This window comes from Acinonyx jubatus, chromosome C2, assembly GCF_027475565.1.
Source record: "Acinonyx jubatus isolate Ajub_Pintada_27869175 chromosome C2, VMU_Ajub_asm_v1.0, whole genome shotgun sequence".
In the NCBI taxonomy this organism is placed as follows: Eukaryota; Metazoa; Chordata; class Mammalia; order Carnivora; family Felidae; genus Acinonyx; species Acinonyx jubatus.
In genome coordinates, this window is record NC_069384.1 from 103,192,826 (window position 1) to 103,208,704 (window position 15,879).

At 40.3% G+C, this 15,879-nt stretch overlaps 1 long non-coding RNA gene across 2 annotated transcripts in view; it reads left to right on the forward strand.

The window, feature by feature from the left end:
* Positions 1 to 15,879, forward strand: part of LOC113599900 (uncharacterized) — a 107,871-nt gene that overhangs the window by 40,613 nt on the left and 51,379 nt on the right. Inside the window, exon 3 of one of the 2 annotated variants that reach the window (XR_003420846.2) lies at positions 1,124 to 3,440. The exons of the other annotated variant lie outside the window; for it this stretch is intronic. This is a non-coding gene — a long non-coding RNA (uncharacterized LOC113599900). Of the gene's footprint in view, positions 1 to 1,123; positions 3,441 to 15,879 lie in introns of those variants that run through there. 2 annotated transcript variants of the gene reach the window in all.

The following is a 15,879-nucleotide window of genomic DNA, read 5'->3' on the forward strand; positions in this document are numbered from 1 at the left end:
TTATTTATCTTTGAGAGAGACAGACAGACCGCAAGCAGGGTAGGGGCGGAGAGAGAGAGGGAGACAGAATCTGAAGCAGGCCCCAGGCTCTGAGCTGTCAGCACAGAGCCTGATGCAAGGCTTGAACCCACGAACCATGAGATCATGACCTGAACTGAAGTCGGATGCTCAACTGACTGAGCCACCCAGGCACCCCAAGACTTCTCCATATTGAGCCCTGACACTGAAGTTGGAGTTGAGAAATGGTAAATTTTATTCCTGTTTTTGTCACTCAATCACAAAGGAATTATGAGGAATTTACATAATGATTTTGCATCTCATTTTTTGCCTTTGTGAAACAAACATTTGCCATCCCAGAGGCCCTGGTGGTGGCCTTTTTAGCTTCCAGGGGAGGGGTTGCAGTCCTCAGATGAGACTGGCTGTCAGGGGAGGGGCTGCTTTCCCAGTGCCCCCATTCTCCCCTCTGCGTATCAGGACTACTTTGGTGGTGGTCCAGCCGACATGGTGATGGAATGGAGAGGGGACCGTACCATGTGCCTATAGGCCGGAGACCCTCCAGAGCATTGTCACCACACCCATATGGGCCCCATGCCCCTCTGTAAGATCTGGGGAAAGCTGGGCTGACCAATGATTCCCCTCATCCATGGCTTCATTCAGAGACTCAGTTTCCTGTGCATTTTCTTCATTGTTCACCTGCTATTAGTCTTTCTTCTTTGATGGATGCATTGTTTATCTGACTTTTCGGGAAGGGGTATATTTGCCTAAAAATGAATTGTACTCATTATTATACCACCTAATTCTAGGATGACCCTCTTTGCTAGTGGACATGGCACTGGCTCCAGTGGGTCATTCTGGGGTCTGGTCCTGCTGTGTCTCTTCCTAAGGGCCTCCTCTTGAAAAACCCGTTTCCCAGAGTTTCTGGATGGAACAGATACACAATGTGGCATAAAATGGATGCGAAAGACTCTGAAATTGGTGCCTCAGTGTAAAAAAGTCAGCCACTTTAGTGATTATTTATCTTATCTCTGTTGCTTTTATGGCTCTGTAGTTTCCGAGGCCTGATGGGAAGGCTGGAGTTCTCTAAAGATGAATTGCACTTAACGTCTCTCGTTTTTTTCCACAGCCAAACCGGTGTGATTTCATCAGGATCCTAATTCCTTTCATTGGCTTAACAGCCACATTTCCTACCATGGATAGAGACAAGGGGGATGGGTGTTTTTTATGGATTTTTCCCTTTGGCCATATTTCCAAGTTGTAATGCCGCTTACACTTTTGTTAGAGTTCTCTCAAGGAAGGTTTCTAACGACCCTGCTTGCCAGTGTCCTGTTGGCAAAAGGATGTGTTGAGAGCCAGCCAGTCATAAAACTCTGCTGCCAGGAAATGAGGCAGCAGTTCACAGACTGAGAGATTAGAGCCGCGCTCCAGGCTGTATTCTTCCCTGCTCCACTTCTGATGGACTTTGCCATTTCTGCTTATTTAAACATGTATTGTTTTCTTCTCATACCAGAAGTGAATAGGTGCTTGTAAATAATTCAAACTATCCAGAAATGTATAATTTAGGAAGTCAAAAGTCATCTGTAACTCCTTCCTCATAACTACCGCGAAGGGTGTGTTGAGCATTGCTCCAGGTTTTAAGGCGTATATACTAACATATGCGTTCGTTTTTAAAAGTGGAATCAAATTAGACACACGGTTCTATACCTTGCTGTTTCACTTCACATTACAGATGAAAACTTTTTATCTTTAAATTGACCTCAACTGTGTTGAAAGCTGTGGACATACTGCACTTTAGTTAGGCCCCTACTGAAGGATATGTGGGTGGCTTCTAATATTTCAATATTATAAAATGTACTGCAATGACAATTTTTGCTTATATTTCTTTGCAGGCCTGGGTAAGCGTTTGGCTGGCTAAGTCCCTAGACATTTCTGCCTATTCTCGAATAATGTTAAATTTTTAACTGCAAAAAGGACAAAGTGTGTTGCATTTTATTATTGGAGTAATGACTGGTGAGCGAAGGCAGTTTGTTCAAACTAAAGCATGTGAATGAAATGTGTGGATCATTTTCCACATTTCTTGCCAGCTCTCGTGGTTGTGAAAACCATAACAATTCCTAACCCCACTGGCTTACTTCCTGGATTCCTTGTTAAATAGAGAAATGGGGGGCACCTGGGTGGCTCAGACAGTTGGGCATCTGGCTTTGGCTCAGGTCATGATCTTGCGGTTCATGAGTTTTAGCCCCGCGTCAGGCTCTGTGCTGACAGCTCAGAGCCTGGAGGCTGCTTCGGATTCTGTATCTCCCTCTCTCTCTGCCTCTCCCTGGCTTGCTCTCTCTTTCTCTCTCTCTCTCAAAAATAAATAAACATTAAAATTTTTTTTAAAAAGGGAAATGGATCTGGGATAACAGATTGATCTGGTTCTGGAACTGGTGTGATGCCATTAATTATTAGAGAGTCAGTACAGCCCAGCAGAGGAGAGGCAAAGCTCTAAGGCCATCCTGACTCATCTCACATCTCTGCTCTACTGCTTGCCTACCTTGCTGATCGTGTTTTTAGAACTAGAAGCAGTGATAATGTCTACTTCATAAGATGCTGTGGGGATTCAGTGAATTAATACCTACTAAGCACTTAGAGCTATACTGGACATAATCCTAAGTACTCAGTACATGGTAACTATCATATATTTGAAACCAAAAATGACCATTTATTGACCACATAGTCTGTTCCACACACGGGGTAGGCACTTCAGTTAGATTGTCTACTTTAATCCTCACAAAACTCTGCAAGCTGGGTATGACCATCCCTATTTGCAGATGAGAAACTGAGACTAAAAGTTTAAATAATCTGCTCGTTTCTGTCCACTAGTCAATAAAGATGCTGCCTCTCTCTGGTAGATGAGAACACTCCTTGCATGTAGTGTGTTCAAGAAATCTACGGCTTGTGTATGAGAGTGGCCGGAAAGGATTCCACATGAAATTCTTCAGGACCAACCAATAGTGTATTCAGAGACAGGATCTGAAACCGTGGTCTTCCTACAGTAGCTGTGGATTAAGAGTGGCATCAATACACCTTAGCCACAAGTATTTGTAAGAAAACCCCATTTGTGTCTGATGTTGGCTGTAGTAAAAATAAGTTTTATGAAGTGAAAGCACAAGCCATATATGTCAACTGTTTTTGTTCCTGTTGTTTCTTCAGGCTGAACTGACATCCTTTCTCTCTATCAGAATCCTCTGCTTCACTTTCTTGTCTTTGACAGTCAGCAGATACCCCCTGCTCTGAGAAGCCTCATCATTGAGAAGGTGCTGCTTGTCCCTAAAAGTTGCGCGCTCTCTTCAAGCAACAGTTCAGGTGGTGGTGTTTGCGCTCTGGTGTGTGGTTCACGCAACTGTCTTCCATCTTTGGACTTGATCGACTTGAGGAAAGAGCCCATTACTTACCATGTCTTTTTCTTTTTTTTTTTTAATTTTTTTTTCAACGTTTATTTATTTTTGGGACAGAGAGAGACAGAGCATGAATGGGGGAGGGTCAGAGAGAGAGGGAGACACAGAATCGGAAACAGGCTCCAGGCTCTGAGCCATCAGCCCAGAGCCCGATGCGGGGCTCGAACTCCCGGACCGCGAGATCATGACCTGGCTGAAGTTGGACGCTTAACCGACTGCGCCACCCAGGCGCCCCTACCATGTCTTTTTCATTCAACATATATTTTTTTAAGCTTCTACTAAATGCTAGTCCATTTGTGCACTAGATTCTATCCCCTTCTATATGTTCAGGACTTTGCTCTTGCAATTGTCTTTTTTCTCTCTCATACCTGGATCACTCTCATCAGCACCCAAGCATGTGGTAGATAGTATCTCTCATGTTACCAAAAAAGGGTCTTGCATCAAGTTTGCCTCTATCTGTAGCCCCATTTCTCTATTCTGCTTTGTGAAATGCCCCTTAGAAGACATGCTTGTGCTGATGTCTTACTTCCTGACCTCCCAGTCCCTCTATAATCCATTCCAGTTCAATTATTCTTCCATCGCCATCATTCCCTGTGACCCCTCTGGTGAAGTCACCAATGGCTGCCTCTTGGTCAGTTCTTGACCCTCCTGTTCTGTGACCTCTCAGTCTCATTGGACACGGCTTTACCACTTCTTCCTTCGTGAAAGATTTCTCTGAATTTTTACAAGTCCATCTGCTTTCTTATCAGAAAGTTTTCATTTTTATAAAAGTTATACATGTCCCATCTTTTCACATTGGTTCCCTGCTCTCTCACAGTTCGCATATCATTCATCTTTATATTCTTTTTGGTCCTAGAGCACAACGTCTAATATGAGGAAGATCTTTTTTTCTTTTTTTTAATGCTTATTTATTTTTGAGAGAGAGAGAGAGAGCAGGGGAGAGGCAGAGAAGAGGGAGACAGAGAATCAGAAGCAGGCTCTGCACTGTCAGCACAAAGCCCAATGTGGGGCTCAAACCCATGATCTGTGAGACCAGGACATGAGCTGAAGTCACACACACAACTGACTGAGCCACCCAACTGACTCTTGTATGAGGAAGATCTTATGAATTTATATGGAGTTACTTCATATATACATTAAAAATGCAGATGTATTTAAAAATTGTTTTAATTGAAAAAATTTTAAAAATGTATTTAAAATTGTTCCATCAAGAGTGTAGGAGCAAATAGAGTGGAGGAAAAAGGAATGAAGAAAGATTTCTCTAAGTATACCTTTTCTGTAGTTTTAACTTTTGAATTTCCTAAATGTTTTACATATTCAAAAAATAAACAAGTGTATTATAAACAAACCCTAAGATTATATCATTTTTTTAATTTGAGAGAGAGAGAACATGGGGGAGAGGGGCGGAGAGAGAGAGAGAGAGAGAGAGAGAGAAAGAATCTTAAGCAGGCTCCATGCTCAGCATAGAGCCCAAGGTGGGGCTTGATCCCACAACCCTGAGATCATGACCTGAGCTGAAACCGAAAGTCAAACACTCAACAGACTGAGGCAGCCAGCCAGCCAAGCTCCCCAATAAACACTAAGATTAGATAAAAACAGAAACAACTGAATATAAGTGTATAACAAATGAATAGCTTGGGAAAGAAAAAATAAATTCAACTAACTTTTGAACACAGCACTCTTCATATTTTTTAGTGGGGTATATTCTGAGAACAAAAGGAATGGCAAAGAAATTTTAGACTTACAGTAGGTTTGTGGTAAGTAGTGGTATTGGTGATGTAATTTTGAAACAATTTTGTGTATATTACGAGTTAGATCGGATTAATGAATACGGGTGCCTGGCTGGTTCACTCAGTAGAGCATGCAGCTCTTGATCTCAGGGTGGTGAGTTCAAGCCCCATGATGGGTGTAAACACATACTTAAAAAAAAAAAAAGAATTAATGAATACACTAGTGTTTTTATGAGTCAGAGTTTTCACCATGTATAAGAGAGAGACACAAACATGGAATGGGGGGAGGCTAAGGGAAAACCTTGTGCTGCTGGATTTGAATGGGAAATAATAAATAAATCTGAGTGCTTAGAAACAAGGACATGCACTTGCAGAAATGAACACACCTAGAGCTCAGATGATCATTTCTGAATACCATTCCTCCTGAAAAGGAACAGGGTACCTTGGGGAAACGAGTGATTCCATGTCAAGGACAGAGAAAATACGACATCAGTCTGGAAAATTCTGTTGTGTCAGAAAGTAAGAAAATGCTCAAAGACTAATGAGGTCATGTCAAAAACCACAGCTTGACGGGTGTCCCACAGGCCAAATCTGACAATATAAGCATCAAAAAGAATAATGGCAGTAGTGGATGGTAATGATTGAATACAGAAATTTATAAGGGCATTATGATAACGAATAAATAAGAAAGAGAAAGAGGACGAGGAAGAAAAAGGTTTCTTTACAGTAGAATGCCAGATAATAAATTTAAAACCAATTATAAAATCATTTTGCAACCTGTGATTTAATAATTGTGTGAAAGGGTGTTGGGAAACAGAATGTAGACATGGTCTCACAATATCACCACAGATTACTTATTAATTCCAAAGGGAAGAAGTATCTCTATGAGAGACCTGGCCAACAACCTTAACCAAATGATCAAACATAGTCCAGGGAATAGTGAAGAACCCGGCATAAACCCAGCCTTACGTTCTGCCTGATATGGGGCAACAAGAAGTACACAGTGTTACCTACAGAATGTTCTTGCCAAAAATGTTTAGTCTGGATGTAATCAGAAGGAAAAATTGGACTAATCCAGAACATGAGACCTTCCACAAGACAGCTGGCCTCTTAAAGAAAAGCAATATCTTGAAAAGCAAAAATAAGGCAGGGAGACTCTTCTAGAATAAACGAGTCTGGAGAGACTTGGCAGTTAAAGAGACTGCTGTAAATGCTTTTTCAGAGACAATTGGGGAAATTCGAATATGGACTATATGTTAGATATATTATTGAATTAAAATTAATTTTCTGTGAGGAAGGGGAAATAGAGAGTTGCTTCCTTTTGCAAGATGAAAAAGTTTTGGAGATCTGTTGCCCAACAATGTGCATATAGTCAACACTACTGAACTGTGCACTTAAAAATGGTTGAGATGGCAAATTTTATGTTATGTGTCTCTTACTACAATTGAAAAACCATTTTAAATCCTTAAATGGCCTACATAAGGACATATATAAGGAAATACATGTTGAAATATTTAGGAATCAAATGTCAGGCTATCTGCAACTTTTCTTTCAAGTGGTTTAGCAGGGAAAAAAGTGTGGGTGTTGTGGTTATGTGTGTTGAAAGATGAGTAAGCAGCAAAATGTTAACAAATGTTGAATCTAGATGATGGGTATACAGATGTTTGTTATTCTCCTCTGTCCGCTTTTCTATAAATTTGAAAAATGTCCAACTAAATATTTGGAAAAAAACAAGGCAGTTACCCCAAACTGCATCCTGTTTTAATTTGCATTTCTTTTGTAAGTCAGGTTGAATATCTTTCCTCATGTTGACACACTAATTCTCATTTTAGTTACATGACAGGTCTGATATGACCCTTTATTCTTCAGTGGGGTCTTAATTATTTCTTACCTACTTACATAAGCACTTTATGGATATAGACATTAAAAACCCTGAGCCATATTACTAATCTTTTTCTCAGGCTATTTTTCTTTAATGTTGGAGATCCTGGGTCTCTCTGCACTTTTCCCTGAGTAATCTTACTTAGTCCCAAAGCTATATGGGTCATCTATATGCTAATGATTTCTAATTTTAGATCTATAACCATGACCTCCCTCATGTTTTCCAGCACACCCCAGAGGCAATACCAGACATTGGTTTCTTACTACCACTCCTGGCTAAAAGAAACCAAAGTTCCTTGGTTTCTCCAAGGTTCCTTGGAGAAATGGCCGATTCAATGGAAAAAGTAGGGAAAGCCTAGAAAATCTTGTATCCAAAAGCAAGGAAGTGTTCGGAAATCTGGGGCGCCTGGGTGGCTCAGTCTGTTGGGTGGCAGACTTCGGCTCAGGTCATGATCTCACAGCTCGTGGTTTTGAGCCCTACATTGGTCTCTGTGCTGACAGCTCAGAGCCTGGATCCTGCTTCAGATCCTGTGTCCCCCTCTCTCTCTGCCCCTTCCCTGCTCACGCTCTGTCTCTCTCTCTCTCTCTATCAAAAATAAATAGACATTAAAAAAAAAAAAAAGAACAATGGAAATTTGTTGAAAAGACACAGGAGCCAGTTTGAAGGGGTTTCCAATGGCCAATTCCAGGACAATTAGAGCATCAAGTATATAATGATAGTAATGGAATAAAATAAGAATACATGAGCCTACATGATACAAATCAGGAATCGGCCTTTCCTATAAAGGGCCTGATTATAAATATTTTAGGCTTGATGAGTCATGCAATCTCTGACACAACTGTTCAATTCTGCAACTATAGCATAAAAGGAGCCATAGACAATACATAAATGAATGAATGGCTATGTTCCAATAAAACTTTATTTACAAAAATAGACAGCAAGTTGGATATGGCCCATGGGTCACAGTTTGCCTACCTCTGCATCTAAATAAACAAATGAATAAATAAGCAGGGAGAAGAGAAAGCTCTTCATCACAATAGAATGTCAACTAATAAACACAGGGAGTAATGGAGTTAAAAATCTCAATGTGGCCACCATCATAGTAATTATTATTATTTTTTTAAACTTAATTATTTAAATTCAAGTTAGTTAACGTATAGTGTAGTCTTGGTTTCAGGAGTAGAACCTAGTGATTGATCACTTATTTATAACATGTAGTGCTCATCCCAACAAGTGCCCTCCTTAATGCCCATCACCCATTTAGCCCATCCCCCCACCTACCACCCCTTTATCAAATTCCAGTATTTAAGAGTCTCTTATGGTTTGCCTCCCTGTTTTTATCTTACTTTTCTTTCCCTTCCTCTATGTTCATCCATCATAGTAATTATTAATTCAGGCAAGAAACATCAATAGATGCTAAAGATAGTGCCTTAAAGAAAGATGAGGAATAGATTATTTAAATAGTTGCAGAGTAGTTCCATATAAAATTAATCATAAAGGGGAGAGAGTATCTTTACAGTGAGAAATCTGCGGTACTATCTTAATCAACATTAATATCACAAGAAATAGGATACATGGACATGATTTGCCACCTGATAGAATGCATTGAGGAAAACACAGCATCACTCCTGTGATATTCCTGCCAAAGATTTATAATTTGGGTGTAAATATGAGGAAACATTAAACAAACCCAAGAGAAGGACACTAAGAGTGAGTTTGAGGGATTTGGGGGTTGATTGAGGAAAAAGATATGCTCACAGGGTGTCATAGCACACAAGCTTATTGGATAACATGTTGACAGATTTTCATGTAGGGGAAGTCCCTCACAGAATGACACTGTCCACAGGCTACCCTGTGGCCACTATCTAGAGGGGGAGGAGGACAAGGGAACTCTGGGGAAGAGAGGGGGGCTTAGTGTCTTAGTGTCTAGGTGATGCTGCATGATTGGGTACCACTGGGCCAGAAAGCTCTGAAGAACAGCAGTGGTCTGGGGTCTTTTATATCTACAGAGTTCATCTTATTTATGACTGGAAGATGTTGGGTGTAATTTCACAGGGTATGCAAAGTAGGCAGAGTCCAATAGCTAAGACCCCGCTTATTTGGGGCTATGTTGAAAAGAACTGGATGTATAAAAATTTGAATTTGGTGTCAGTGAGCTTTTGAAGTTCCAGCCTTCTGTGTCCTTGAAACATAGGACATGTGGTGGAAAGTTTCAGGAATTTTACCAGGGCCAGTCTTAGAGATGGACACTGCTTTTGGAGTGGAGGAAGACTAGAGTGGTGGAAAAACTTTGGTCGGAAAAAAACACATTAACTTCCTTACAGATAGCATGCATACGATAGACTGGTATGTGACAAAGTATTTTCGTATGCACAGAACACGCATTTTCTGGCTTCTCTTCGAGTTCCAATTTTTCGTCACAAAAGTATTTATGAATTAGTGTGGGTTGCAGCAGTTGCTCAGAGTAGCAGAACATTTTTCAACTTCATATAATTCATATTACTCTTAAATTTGTATACATATATATTTATTTGTGTGTATATATGTGTACTTGTATACATGTATGTAAAACTTTAGGTTTAAAATACACGAAACGTGATATTGATTCCCTGCAGTGGCAGCTAGATGTATTTGAATGCTAGCATCGCAAATTATGATTTAAAAAATATTAAATAATATTTCATTGGTTCTTCAAAAAATTAAATAAAATGTAGTACCATTCAGATCTTATTATCTAAAAATTGATATTTGTTAACTATAATTTGCATGTAGCCTTATAGGTACCTTGCATGTACCTTTAATAGATAATTAATGAGAATGATTTATTTGCAGTAATATGAAAAAGAATTTTGATTTTTTGTGTTTTACATTTAGTTCACATTTTGATGAAAATATGTTCAAATTTCGGCTACTTTGAATATAGTGACATTTTAGTTTTTAATTCATTAAGTCTTTACTGTTGATGGAAAATGAATTATATGAACTCTTAAGTATTAAACACAATTAGTGATTTAGCTAAAATAAAGTCACAAATAAACTTTATGGAATAAACATATAATACCCTACAAATTAACTCTTTACTTTATTCATCCAAATATTTGTGGCACATCCACAGAACCTCCAGACTTATGCAATAATAATTAAATTCAGTTATCTTTGATGCTTGGCCAATTTTCAGTCATATGAAAAACATAGCTTTACACATATATATTTTTATCCTGTCATTGTGGCGTTTTATTTGTCAAGGTTGGTAGATAGAATATATCTTATTTTATAGTTGTCATCTTAAATTATAAATTCTCATTATTTAGACAGCGATATATGAGCTGCCATTTGTAATATTGATCCATGCTCCATAATTGCTAGGGTCTAGCCTGGGTTGAGGAACACTTTGTATTCCATTGACGTTAGGCAAACAAAGAATAAAGAGCATTAGTTCAGTGGGGCAGTGATTTACTTAAGGTTCAATTTGTGTATGTTCTGTCTCTTGTTATGATAAATTATAATTCTGATCTTTAACATTTTCTGAGAAGGTTAAGAAAATCTTTAAGGTATTCAGCTAGACTACGAAAGGTTTTCATGAATCTCCCAGCAATATAACCTTTAACCATGAGCCTGTGGTATCCACAAAGCTTGTAAAACATGCTTGTTGGAGAAGATGGTATTTATTAGACTATACGTGAGCACTGAGTTGCTCACTTGAGCTGTACACAAACTCACTACTGTGGTGCTGATGTGGGCAAGAGAAAAAAATTAAATTTTCTTACAACTTACACCCCATTTATTCAATTGTCTTGAAGTTGACGTTTTGCCAAGGGCAAAAGGGAATCTTAGCTTAACATTATCCTAACCTCTAGGATCCTGTAAGTCTTGTTTAACACATAAAAATTCCTTCGGAGCCTTCTTTTATGCCTACCCACCAAATTATGTTAGCAATCATCCTCCAAGCATATGGCCCACTGATACACATCTGAAGGGTCTCGTGACTGAGGTTTTACTAGATAGTAATAAATTACCTTTTCCTAACAATAGCTTGTCCCCGCAAGGTCCTAAAAACCTTGCTTCCAAAATTCCTTAGACAATTAACGCTACCCTTAACTCCCTCCCAACTTGAAAGTATATAATCAGCTAGTCCTCAACCCCAATGCAGCTCTTTCTCCCCACGGGTCCTGTCCCCGTGCTTTAATAAAACATCTTGCACCCAAGACATCTCAAGAATTCTTTCTTGGCCTTTCGTTTGGAACTCCAACATTTCCACATCAGTGCCATTTCTAATGAAGACATTAGAGGAAGCATTGGTCTGGGGAAGAATGAGTTGTTAAAGTGAAGTAAATTCATTTTGTACTTTTTGAGTTTAGGACATATGAAAGTCTAATAGGTGGCTGCTTATCTTAAGCTTATGTAGGGAGTCTGAGCTGGAGATTTAGATTTAGGGCTCATCTATATTCAAGAGGTGAAGACTAGGGGCTTGTGCAGGGAGAGGGTGGGGAAGAGGGGGTGCGGAGGGGGGTAAAGAGAAGTCCAAGGCTGAAGCCCTGAGGGCAACTCTGAGAGGTAAAGGAATGGGTAAAAGAGGAGCCAACAAAGGAGGCCAAGAAAACACAGTCAAAAGAGAAAGAAACCCAGAGAAACAGTGTTGCAGAAGCCAAAGAAGAGGAGTTTCGTGAGGGAATGATCAGTCATTTTGGCTGTTAACTTGTGCCAAGGAGAATGGGGGCTGAAAATAAGCCACTGCATTTGTTAAGTGGGAGGGAATGAGAGGGGTTGAGAAGAGGTAGTTTCAAAGGGTTGGTGGAAACAGAAGCAAGATTGTAATGGGCTGAATGGTGAAGGTGTTAATAAGTGGTAAATTGCTTTTTAAGAGGGTGACAATGAAATGGAGAAAGCCTGAGTATGGAGCACAACAAGGGAGTGAGGAGACTCCTTTCTCTTCCTCCCTCCCTTCCTTCTTTCCTTCTTAGGATGAGGAAGTTTTAAGCAAGAGTACAGAGTGGAGAAGAAAGATACAAGAGGGAATACAATCGATGCCTTGAAATTCTGAAAGAGGCAGGAGGGATGAAATCAAGAAAGCTAGGGGAGTTATTTACCTGACGAATTGAGAAATGTCTTCTTTTGAGGCAGGAAGCAGGAGCAGAAAGGATGATTAAAGATGTTTGGAAATACAGAGGATGAAAGCAGAGGCTCGTTCCCAGGGGGTGTTAGGAAGACATGTTAGAAGCTGGCCTATTCCCTAGCCATCCTTGCAACCAGGATATAGGGACATGTGGTGGGTGTTGCCCATCAGACACAGCTCTTGGCACTTCTCTTAGACCCAGGCCCAGCCCCTCCCCCAACCTTGTGCCTCAGAGCGCCCACATTTTGGAGTGCCTTACTCAAAATTTTCTAAGTCCCCCTTTGTTACCTGTCACTGGTCAGGGCTGGCAGTGCTGTTCAGGAATGGTGTCCTGAGCCGGGACTTGAAACTACGTAGGCTCCATCTCTGCTTCTTTCCCTTGGAGGTATTTTCAACCTTTTCCTTCATGACTGCAGTTGATGAAATTCTGGGAGGCGCCATTAGCAGCAGGAGCAGTGGTTCTAATGCAGTGTCCATGAAGAATGGACATGGGGTCAGTGGCAGAGTCTGCAGAGTTGTTGTCAGCAGCTAAGGCAGTGGGGTCTCTGAACTTAGTATAGCTTTGGGTGTTGCAGGGCTGGCTTCGTGGGCATGTGGGCTATATAGTCACAAGTGGCTGCACTTAAAAGGGCCCCACACTTGGTTCAATACTTGGCCATTGCTGTCTTAAAACTCTTAATAATTGTGAACAAGGGATCGGCAAATTATGTAACTGGACCTAGAGCACTGATCATACTGAACATTTGACTGTTGATCCTGACTAATCTAAACCTACTCCTTCAGCCAAATCTGGAAGTTTGGTGTTACTTAATACTAATGGTGTGCCAGTAAACATTTAACAACCAGTTCTTTGGGTGAAAACAAACAAACAAACAAACAAACAAAGTCACCTGCCTTATAGTGTTTGCCAATTCCCATGGAATAAATGTACTCACCATTGCTGAGTTCAAGCTACCAACATGATATCCCTGAACATGGAAGTGGAAAGAGATATACAATCGCATTGCTCTATGGTATTTCTATCATACAGATATGATACATGTAATGACTTCAAAAGTATAGATGTTAATATCATGTAAAATAATTAGGAGGTGTTGTGTTTTGAGTTGAGCTTTGATCTTTGTTCTTGATATAAGTTATTTCATTGTAAGTTGATATAATTTTTTTAAAATTATTTTGGTTAAGTTTATTTATTTATTTTGAGAGTGCACACAAGTGGGGGAGGGACAGAGAGAGAGAGGGAGGGAGAGAGAGAATCCCAAGCAGGCTCCATGCTATCAGTGCACAGCCTGATGCGGGACTCAATCTTACGAATTATGAGATCATGACCTGAACGGAAATCAAGATTTGGTCACTTCACCAACTGAGCCACCCAGGCTCCCCTGTATAATCTAATTTTTAAATAATGACTGTGATTAATACCTGGCTCACAAAATTCCTGAAATTCTCCTTTTAATGAATTACTTTTCATTTTAAGCCACCCAGACTTCGTTTCTGCTGCTTGCAGCTAAGAACCTTGAGTGACAGGAGCAAGAATGATCAAATTCATGTGCAGGGGATAGCTTCCTCACTTGAAACAGGAAATAGGTGGCAAATCAGGAAGCTGACATCTTGAACCATGAGATCACATAGTTCTTGACCTGTTTATGATCCCATGGAGATAGGACTGGCCAATGGAGACTGGGCGGGAATTCTCACTGAGTGAGAACAGTCTCAATGTCATCCGTGTATTATGTGATTATGTGTTAAATTCCAGGGTTCACACTGTAACTGCTTCAGAACCTTGGAGATAGGAGAGGCCAGTCCCTTGGTAGGACAGTCAAGAAAAGTTTAAGAGAAGAAATTGGATTTGAGCTGGCTTTGAAAGAGGGGCAAGGTTTGATAAATCTTGGCTTCCATTTGTAAATGTGGGAACATCTTGAAACCCAGCTGCTCTGAAAAAGCATACTCTTGTTAACTAATAAGTATTTTTTTTTTTTTTTGGCATAGAAACCTCAGGAATATAAAAATATGGGCGAGGAAATTTGGAGAAATCCAAATTTATTCTTTCCTATGAAGTCCCTGTTATATCAGCCAAATAATCTCAGTTAAGAATTTCTGATCCCAGGGGCTCCTGGGTGGCTCAGTCCGACTCTTGATCTCAGTTCAGGTCTTGATCTCAGGGTTGTGAGTTCAAGCCCCACACTGGGCTCCATGCTGGGTGTAAAACCTGCTTTAAAAAAAAACAATTTCTGATCCCAAATGATAAAATCTTCTTGTGCAGCCGTGCTATGAAGCAGGTCTGTGTTATTCAGATGAAATAGGGTATATGAAAGTGCTGAAGAAGACCATCAACAGATAAAAGACCATGGTCACAGTCATCAGTGTTAAATTCTAATGACTATGGACTGATTGTGTCCCTCTGCCCATTCATATATTGAAGCTTGAATTCCCAATGTAACTGTATTTGGAGACCGGCCTTTTAGGAGGTAATTAGGATTAAATGAGGTCATAAGGATGGGGTCCTAATCCAATAATAGCAGAGGCCTTATAAGAAGAGGAAGAGAGAGTATCTCCCTCTCCCCATACACACATGCTGAGGAAAGACCACGTGACACACGGAGAAAAGGCAGCAGTCTGCAAGCCAGGAAGAGAGCCCTTATCAGAACCCAACCCAACCCTGATCTCAGATGTCCAGACTCCAGAACTGTGAGAGAATACATTTCTGTTGTTTCAACCACCCAGTCTGTGGTATGTTGTTATGATACCCCAAACTGACTAAGGCATTAACAGAAGGATAAACAGCAGCCATTTTGTTTTTCTGTTTATAGCTTTCAATCTGCTGTAATATTTGACCAAATACGTGAGCAATGGACCCCTTGCAAGCTTATATTTCTTCTGAGAAATTTCACTGAGGCATGGAAAATTCTTTCACACACCACAACTCAACTTAAATTTTTACCTTGCCAATTAAGAGCATTGTGATTTCTCCCATTTATGATAATCTCCTTGGGAAGACTCTGTCTCCTTCATATATAAGTGCATGATTTTCCTGATTACCTCCTGTTTTAAAATGTACCTGAGATTTGTTTTAATCAGGTATAGTAATACAATAGACACAGAGACAACTTCCTGGGCAGAAGAATTTATCACTTTCAATTCCCAAGAGGAGGGGGCATGCTGAAGTAGTCGGGTCACATGGGGGAAGCACCAGGGCTAGTCAGGAGCAGGAGCAATGAGAGGAACCCACAGGCCAGAGGCTTTACTATGGTTTCATGGGAAGGAATGGGCAAGGTAGGGTAGATTCACTGAGCAAAGTTAGGATTGGATAGTTTGAATAATGATGGGAGGCCCGGGCTATGGAGGTGGTCCCTAGTTGTCTGGTACCTGGCTTGGGGTGGTTCAGGACCGAGGAGGTATTGGGTGGGGGGGTGAAGATTAGATGAAGGAGATGGTTGAAGATATGGGCTCTGGATTGGTTGGTTTGCATATGAAAGGTACACTTGGAAGCAAGCTGTTTACTATCTCTAGGAATTCACTAGTCCTGGGAGGTGCAGTCTCTGGAAGATTAACAAGACCCCGCAGTGTCAAAGCATAAAAAAACAAAACAAAACAAAACAAAACAAAACAAAACAAACACACAAAAAAAAAACCCACCCATAAATGTGATGCTTAGTTTTATGGGATTTAGTTTTATGATTGGGCCAGGAGATGGCCAGATATTTGGTCAAACATCAT